Genomic DNA, 9,079 nt, shown 5'->3' on the forward strand with positions numbered 1-9,079 from the left:
ACCATAACTTTCACGCTGGTTGCAATTATTCGTTTTATACGATGGAAAAACTGTTGTATTTATATTGTATTTTATGCTTCTGACGTTGACTTCTAAGGCACCAACTATACGATCAGTTGGAGCAACGCCCTAGGGTGAACCCTAGGTTGCCCGGGAAGTAGATATGACCATTACTTTCATACTGGTTGCAATTATCCGTTTTATACGATGGAAAAACTGTTGTATTTATATTGTATTTTATGCTTCTGGCGTTCACTTCTTAGGCCTTAACTATTCGATCTGGTGGAACAACGCACTAGGGTGAAGCCTAGACTGCGCGGAACGTAGAAATGACCATAACTTTCACACTGGTAGGAATTATTCGATTTATACAATGGAAAAACTGTTCTATTTGTTTTGTGTTTTATGTTTCGCGCGTTGACTTCTAAGGCCCTAACTATTCGATCTGGTGGAGCAACGCCCTAGAGTGAAGACTAGGTATCCCGGAACGTGGAAATGACCATAACTTTCACACAGATAGCAATTATTCGTTCTATACATGGAAAAACTGTTCTATTTATTTTGTATTTTATGCTTCGGGCGTTGACTTCTTAGGCCCTGTCTATTCGATCTGGTGGAGCAACGCCCTAGGTTGAAGCCTAGGTTGCCCGGATAGTAGAAATGACAATAACTTTCATAGTGGTTGCAATTATTCGTTTTATACGATGGAAAAACTGTTGTATTTATATTGTATTTTATGCTTCTGGCGATGACTTCTGAGGCACTAACTATTCGATCTGGTGGAGCAACGCCCTAGAGTGAAGCCTTGGTTTCCCGGAACGTAGAAATGATCATGACTTTCATACTGGTTGCAATTATTCGTTTTATACGATGGAAAAACTGTTGTATTTATATTGTATTTTATGCTTCTGGCGTTGACTTCTAAGGCACTAACTGTTCGATCTGGTGGAGCACCGCCCTAGAGTGAAGCTCAGGTTGCCCGGAACATAGAAATGACCATAACCTTCACACTGGTGGCTATTATTCGTTTTATTCGATGGAAAAACTGTTATATTTATATTGTATTTTATGCTTCTGGCGCTGACTTCATAGGCCCTAACTATTCGATCTGGTGGAACACGCCCTAGAGTGAAGTCTAGGTTGCCCGGAACGTAGAAATGACCATCACTTTCACACTGGTTGCAATTATTCATATTATAGGATGGAAAACCTGTTGTATTTAGATTGTATTTTATGCTCCTGGTGTTGACTTCTTAGGCCCTAACTATTCGATCTGGTGGAGCAACGCCCCAGAGTGAAGCCTAGGTTGCCCGGAACGTAGAACTGACCATCACTTTCAAACTTGTTACAATTATTCCTGTTATACGATGGAAAAACTGTTACATTTTTATTGCATTTTATGCTTCGGGCGTTGACTTCTAAGGCCGTAACTATTCAATCTGTTGGAGCAACGCCCTAGGGTGAAGCCTAGGTTGCCCGGAAGGTAGAAATGTCCATAACTTTCATACTGGTTGCAATTATTCGTTTTATATGATGGAAAAACTGTTGTATTTATATTGTATTTTATGCTTCTGACGTTGACTTGTGAGGCACCAACTATTCGATCTGTTGGAGCAACGCCCTAGAGTGAAGCCTAGGTTGACCGGAACGTAGAAATGACCATAACTTTCACACAGGTTGCTATTATTCGTTTTAAGACGATGGAACAACTGTTGTATTTATATTGTATTTTATGCTTCTGGCGTTCACTTCTTAGGCCCTAGCTATTCGATCGGGTGGAACAACGCCCTAGGGTGAAGCCTAGGTTGCCCCGAAAGTAGAAATGACCATAACTTTCAAACTGGTTGCAATTATTCCTGTTATACGATGGAAAAACTGTTGTATATATATTGTATTTTATGCTTCTCGCGTTGACTTCTCTGGCACTAAGTATTCGATTTGGTGGTGCAACGCCCTAGAGTGAAGCCTAGGGTGCCCGGAACGTAGAAATGACCATCCCTTTCAAACTGGTTGCAATTACTCCTGTTATATGATGGAAAAACTGTTGTATTTTTATTGCATTTGATGCTTCGGGCGTTGACTTCTAAGGCACTAACTATTCAATCTGTTGGAGCAACGCCCTAGGGTGAATCCTATGTTGCCCGGAAAGTAGAAATGACCATAACTTTCATACTGGTTGCAATTATCCGGTTTATACGATGGACAACCTGTTGTATTTATATTGTATTTTATGCTTCTGGCGTTCACTTCTTGGGCACTAACCTTTCAATCTGTTGGAGCAACGCCCTAGGGTGAACCCTAGGCTGCCCGGGAAGTAGATATGGCCATTACTTTCATACTGGTTGCAATTATCGGTTTTATACGATGGAAAAACTGTTCTATTTGTTTTGTGTTTTATGTTTCGCGCGTTGACTTCTAAGGCCCTAACTATTCGATCTGGTGGAGCAACGCCCTAGAGTGAAGCCTAGGTATCCCGGAACGTAGAAATGACCATAACTCTCACACTGGTTGCAATTATTCGTTTTATACGATGGAAAAACTGTTGTATTTATATTGTATTATATGCTTCTGGCGTTCACTTCTTAGGCCCTAGCTATTCGATCTGGTGGAGCAACGCCCTAGAGTGAAGCCTTGGTTTCCCGGAACGTAGAAATGATCATGACTTTCATACTGGTTGCAATTATTCGTTTTATACGATGGAAAAACTGTTGTATTTATATTGTATTTTATGCTTCTGTCGTTGACTTCTAAGGCACTAACTGTTCGATCTGGTGGAGCACCGCCCTAGAGTGAAGCTTAGGTTGCCCGGAACGTAGAAATGACCATAACTTTCACGCTGGTTGCAATTATTCGTTTTATACGATGGAAAAACTGTTGTATTTATATTGTATTTTATGCTTCTGACGTTGACTTCTAAGGCACCAACTATACGATCAGTTGGAGCAACGCCCTAGGGTGAACCCTAGGTTGCCCGGGAAGTAGATATGACCATTACTTTCATACTGGTTGCAATTATCCGTTTTATACGATGGAAAAACTGTTGTATTTATATTGTATTTTATGCTTCTGGCGTTCACTTCTTAGGCCTTAACTATTCGATCTGGTGGAACAACGCACTAGGGTGAAGCCTAGACTGCGCGGAACGTAGAAATGACCATAACTTTCACACTGGTAGGAATTATTCGATTTATACAATGGAAAAACTGTTCTATTTGTTTTGTGTTTTATGTTTCGCGCGTTGACTTCTAAGGCCCTAACTATTCGATCTGGTGGAGCAACGCCCTAGAGTGAAGACTAGGTATCCCGGAACGTGGAAATGACCATAACTTTCACACAGATAGCAATTATTCGTTCTATACATGGAAAAACTGTTCTATTTATTTTGTATTTTATGCTTCGGGCGCTGACTTCTTAGGCCCTGTCTATTCGATCTCGTGGAGCAACGCCCTAGGTTGAAGCCTAGGTTGCCCGGATAGTAGAAATGACAATAACTTTCATAGTGGTTGCAATTATTCGTTTTATACGATGGAAAAACTGTTGTATTTATATTGTATTTTATGCTTCTGGCGATGACTTCTGAGGCCCTAACTATTCGATTTGTTGGAGGAACGCCCTAGAGTGAAGCCTAGGCTGCGCGGAACGTAGAAATGACCATAACTTTCACACTGGTAGGAATTATTCGATTTATACAATGGAAAAACTGTTCTATTTGTTTTGTGTTTTATGTTTCTGCGCGTTGACTTCTAAGGCCCTAACTATTCGATCTGGTGGAGCAACGCCCTAGAGTGAAGCCTAGGTATCCCGGAACGTAGAAATGACCATAACTTTCACACTGGTTGCAATTATTCGTTTTATACGATGGAAAAACTGTTGTATTTATATTGTATTATATGCTTCTGGCGTTCACTTCTTAGGCCCTAGCTATTCGATCGGGTGTAACAACGCCCTAGGGTGAAGACTAGGTTGCCCGGAAAGTAGAAATGACCATAACTTTCAAACTGGTTGCAATTATTCCTGTTATACGATGGAAAAACTGTTGAATTTATATTGTATTTTATGCTTCTGGCGTTGACTTCTAAGGCACTAACTGTTCGATCTGGTGGAGCACCGCCCTAGAGTGAAGCTTAGGTTGCCCGGAACATAGAAATGACCATAACCATCACACTGGTGGCTACTATTCGTTTTATTCGATGGAAAAACTGTTATATTAATATTGTATTTTATGCTTCTGACGTTGACTTCTAAGGCACCAACTATACGATCTGTTGGAGGAACGCCCCAGAGTGAAGCCTAGGTTGCCCGGAACGTAGAAATGACCATAACTTTCACACTGGTTGCAATTATTCGTTTTATACGATGGAAAAACTTTTGTACTTATATTGTATTATATGCTTCTGGCGTTCACTTCTTAGGCCCTAGCTATTCGATCGGGTGTAACAACGCCCTAGGGTGAAGCCTAGGTTGCCCGGAAAGTAGAAATGACCATAACTTTCAAACTGGTTGCAATTATTCCTGTTATACGATGGAAAAACTGTTGTATTTATATTGTATTTTATGCTTCTGGCGTTGACTTCTAAGGCACTAAGTATTCGATATGGTGGAGCAACGCCCCAGAGTGAAGCCTAGGGTGTCCGGAACGTAGAAATGACCATCACTTTCAAACTGGTTGCAATTACTCCTGTTATATGATGGAAAAACTGTTGTATTTTTATTGCATTTGATGCTTCGGGCGTTGACTTCTAAGGCACTAATTATTCAATCTGTTGGAGCAACGCCCTAGGGTGAATCCTAGGTTGACCGGAAAGTAGAAATGAAAATAACTTTCATACTGGTTGCAATTATTCGTTTTATACGATGGAAAAACTGTTGTATTTATATTGTATTTTATGCTTCTGTCGTTGACTTCTAAGGCACCAACTATACGATCAGTTGGAGCAACGCCCTAGGGTGAACCCTAGGTTGCCCGGGAAGTAGATATGACCATTACTTTCATACTGGTTGCAATTATCCGTTTTATACGATGGAAAAAATGTTGTATTTATATTGTATTTTATGCTTCTGGCGTTCACTTCTTAGGCCTTAACTATTCGATCTGGTGGAACAACGCACTAGGGTGAAGCCTAGACTGCGCGGAACGTAGAAATGACCATAACTTTCACACTGGTAGGAATTATTCGATTTATACAATGGAAAAACTGTTCTATTTGTTTTGTGTTTTATGTTTCGCGCGTTGACTTCTAAGGCCCTAACTATTCGATCGGGTGGAACAACGCCCTAGGGTGAAGCCTAGGTTGCCCGGAAAGTAGAAATGACCATAACTTTCGAACTGGTTGCAATTATTCCTGTTATACGATGGAAAAACTGTTGTATTTTTATTGCATTTTATGCTTCTGGCGTTGACTTCTAAGGCACTAAGTATTCGATATGGTGGTGCAACGCCCTAGAGTGAAGCCTAGGGTGCCCGGAACGTAGAAATGTCCATAACTTTCATACTGGTTGCAATTATTCGTTTTATATGATGGAAAAACTGTTGTATTTATATTGTATTTTATGCTTCTGACGTTGACTTCTAAGGCACCAACTATTCGATCTGGTGGAGCAACGCCCTAGAGTGAAGCCTAGGTTGCCCGGAACGTAGAAATGACCATAACTTTCACACTGGTTGCAATTATTCGTCTTATACGATGGAAAAACTGTTGTATTTATATTGTATTTTATGCTTCTGACGTTGACTTCTAAGGCACCAACTATACGATCAGTTGGAGCAACGCCCTAGGGTGAACCCTAGGTTGCCCGGGAAGTAGATATGACCATTACTTTCATACTGGTTGCAATTATCCGTTTTATACGATGGAAAAACTGTTGTATTTATATTGTATTTTATGCTTCTGGCGTTCACTTCTTAGGCCTTAACTTTTCGATCTGGTGGAACAACGCACTAGGGTGAAGCCTAGACTGCGCGGAACGTAGAAATGACCATAACTTTCACACTGGTAGGAATTATTCGATTTATACAATGGAAAAACTGTTCTATTTGTTTTGTGTTTTATGTTTCGCGCGTTGACTTCTAAGGCCCTAACTATTCGATCTGGTGGAGCAACGCCCTAGAGTGAAGACTAGGTATCCCGGAACGTGGAAATGACCATAACTTTCACACAGATAGCAATTATTCGTTCTATACATGGAAAAACTGTTCTATTTATTTTGTATTTTATGCTTCGGGCGTTGACTTCTTAGGCCCTGTCTATTCGATCTGGTGGAGCAACGCCCTAGGTTGAAGCCTAGGTTGCCCGGATAGTAGAAATGACAATAACTTTCATAGTGGTTGCAATTATTCGTTTTATACGATGGAAAAACTGTTGTATTTATATTGTATTTTATGCTTCTGGCGATGACTTCTGAGGCACTAACTATTCGATCTGGTGGAGCAACGCCCTAGAGTGAAGCCTTGGTTTCCCGGAACGTAGAAATGATCATGACTTTCATACTGGTTGCAATTATTCGTTTTATACGATGGAAAAACTGTTGTATTTATATTGTATTTTATGCTTCTGGCGTTGACTTCTAAGGCACTAACTGTTCGATCTGGTGGAGCACCGCCCTAGAGTGAAGCTCAGGTTGCCCGGAACATAGAAATGACCATAACCTTCACACTGGTGGCTATTATTCGTTTTATTCGATGGAAAAACTGTTGTATTTGGATTGTATTTTATGCTCCTGGTGTTGACTTCTTAGGCCCTAACTATTCGATCTGGTGGAGCAACGCCCCAGAGTGAAGCCTAGGTTGCCCGGAACGTAGAACTGACCATCACTTTCAAACTTGTTACAATTATTCCTGTTATACGATGGAAAAACTGTTACATTTTTATTGCATTTTATGCTTCGGGCGTTGACTTCTAAGGCCGTAACTATTCAATCTGTTGGAGCAACGCCCTAGGGTGAAGCCTAGGTTGCCCGGAAGGTAGAAATGTCCATAACTTTCATACTGGTTGCAATTATTCGTTTTAAGACGATGGAACAACTGTTGTATTTATATTGTATTTTATGCTTCTGGCGTTCACTTCTTAGGCCCTAGCTATTCGATCGGGTGGAACAACGCCCTAGGGTGAAGCCTAGGTTGCCCGGAAAGTAGAAATGACCATAACTTTCGAACTGGTTGCAATTATTCCTGTTATACGATGGAAAAACTGTTGTATTTTTATTGCATTTTATGCTTCTGGCGTTGACTTCTAAGGCACTAAGTATTCGATATGGTGGTGCAACGCCCTAGAGTGAAGCCCAGGGTGCCCGGAACGTAGAAATGTCCATAACTTTCACACTGGTTGTAATTATTCGTTTTATACGATGGAAAAACTGTTGTATTTATATTGTATTATATGCTTCTAGCGTTCACTTCTTAGGCCCTAGCTATTGGAACGGGTGTAACAACGCCCTAGGGTGAAGCCTAGGTCTCCCGGAAAGTAGAAATGATCATAACTTTCAAACTGGTTGGAATTATTCCTGTTATACGATGGAAAAACTGTTGTATTTTTATTGCATTTTATGCTTCGGGCGTTGACTTCTAAGGCCCTAACTAATCAATCTGTTGGAGCAACGCCCTAGGGTGAAGCCTAGGCTGCCCGGAAAGTAGAAATGTCCATAACTTTCATACTGGTTGCAATTATTCGTTTTATACGATGGAAAAACTGTTGTATTTATATTGTATTTTATGCTTCTGACGTTGACTTCTAAGGCACCAACTATTCGATCTGTTGGAGCAACGCCCTAGAGTGAAGCCTAGGTTGCCCGGAACGTAGAAATGACCATAACTTTCACACTGGTTGCAATTATTCGTTTTATACGATGGAAAAACTGTTGTATTTATATTGTATTATATGCTTCTGGCGTTCACTTCTTAGGCCCTAACTATTCGATCGGGTGGAACAACGCCCTAGGGTGAAGCCTAGGTTGCCCGGAAAGTAGAAATGACCATAACTTTCGAACTGGTTGCAATTATTCCTGTTATACGATGGAAAAACTGTTGTATTTTTATTGCACTTTATGCTTCTGGCGTTGACTTCTAAGGCACTAAGTATTCGATATGGTGGTGCAACGCCCTAGAGTGAAGCCTAGGGTGCCCGGAACGTAGAAATGTCCATAACTTTCAGACTGGTTGCAATTATTCGTTTTATATGATGGAAAAACTGTTGTATTTATATTGTATTTTATGCTTCTGACGTTGACTTCTAAGGCACCAACTATTCGATCTGGTGGAGCAACGCCCTAGAGTGAAGCCTAGGTTGCCCGGAACGTAGAAATGACCATAACTTTCACACTGGTTGCAATTATTCGTTTTATACGATGGAAAAACTGTTGTATTTATATTGTATTTTATGCTTCTGACGTTGACTTCTAAGGCACCAACTATACGATCAGTTGGAGCAACGCCCTAGGGTGAACCCTAGGTTGCCCGGGAAGTAGATATGACCATTACTTTCATACTGGTTGCAATTATCCGTTTTATACGATGGAAAAACTGTTGTATTTATATTGCATTTTATGCTTCTGGCGTTCACTTCTTAGGCCTTAACTATTCGATCTGGTGGAACAACGCACTAGGGTGAAGCCTAGACTGCGCGGAACGTAGAAATGACCATAACTTTCACACTGGTAGGAATTATTCGATTTATACAATGGAAAAACTGTTCTATTTGTTTTGTGTTTTATGTTTCGCGCGTTGACTTCTAAGGCCCTAACTATTCGATCTGGTGGAGCAACGCCCTAGAGTGAAGACTAGGTATCCCGGAACGTGGAAATGACCATAACTTTCACACAGATAGCAATTATTCGTTCTATACATGGAAAAACTGTTCTATTTATTTTGTATTTTATGCTTCGGGCGCTGACTTCTTAGGCCCTGTCTATTCGATCTGGTGGAGCAACGCCCTAGGTTGAAGCCTAGGTTGCCCGGATAGTAGAAATGACAATAACTTTCATAGTGGTTGCAATTATTCGTTTTATACGATGGAAGAACTGTTGTATTTATATTGTATTTTATGCTTCTGGCGATGACTTCTGAGGCCCTAACTGTTCGATTTGT

This window comes from Calliopsis andreniformis, unplaced genomic scaffold (genome assembly GCF_051401765.1).
Source record: "Calliopsis andreniformis isolate RMS-2024a unplaced genomic scaffold, iyCalAndr_principal scaffold0033, whole genome shotgun sequence".
NCBI lineage: Eukaryota > Metazoa > Arthropoda > Insecta > Hymenoptera > Andrenidae > Calliopsis > Calliopsis andreniformis.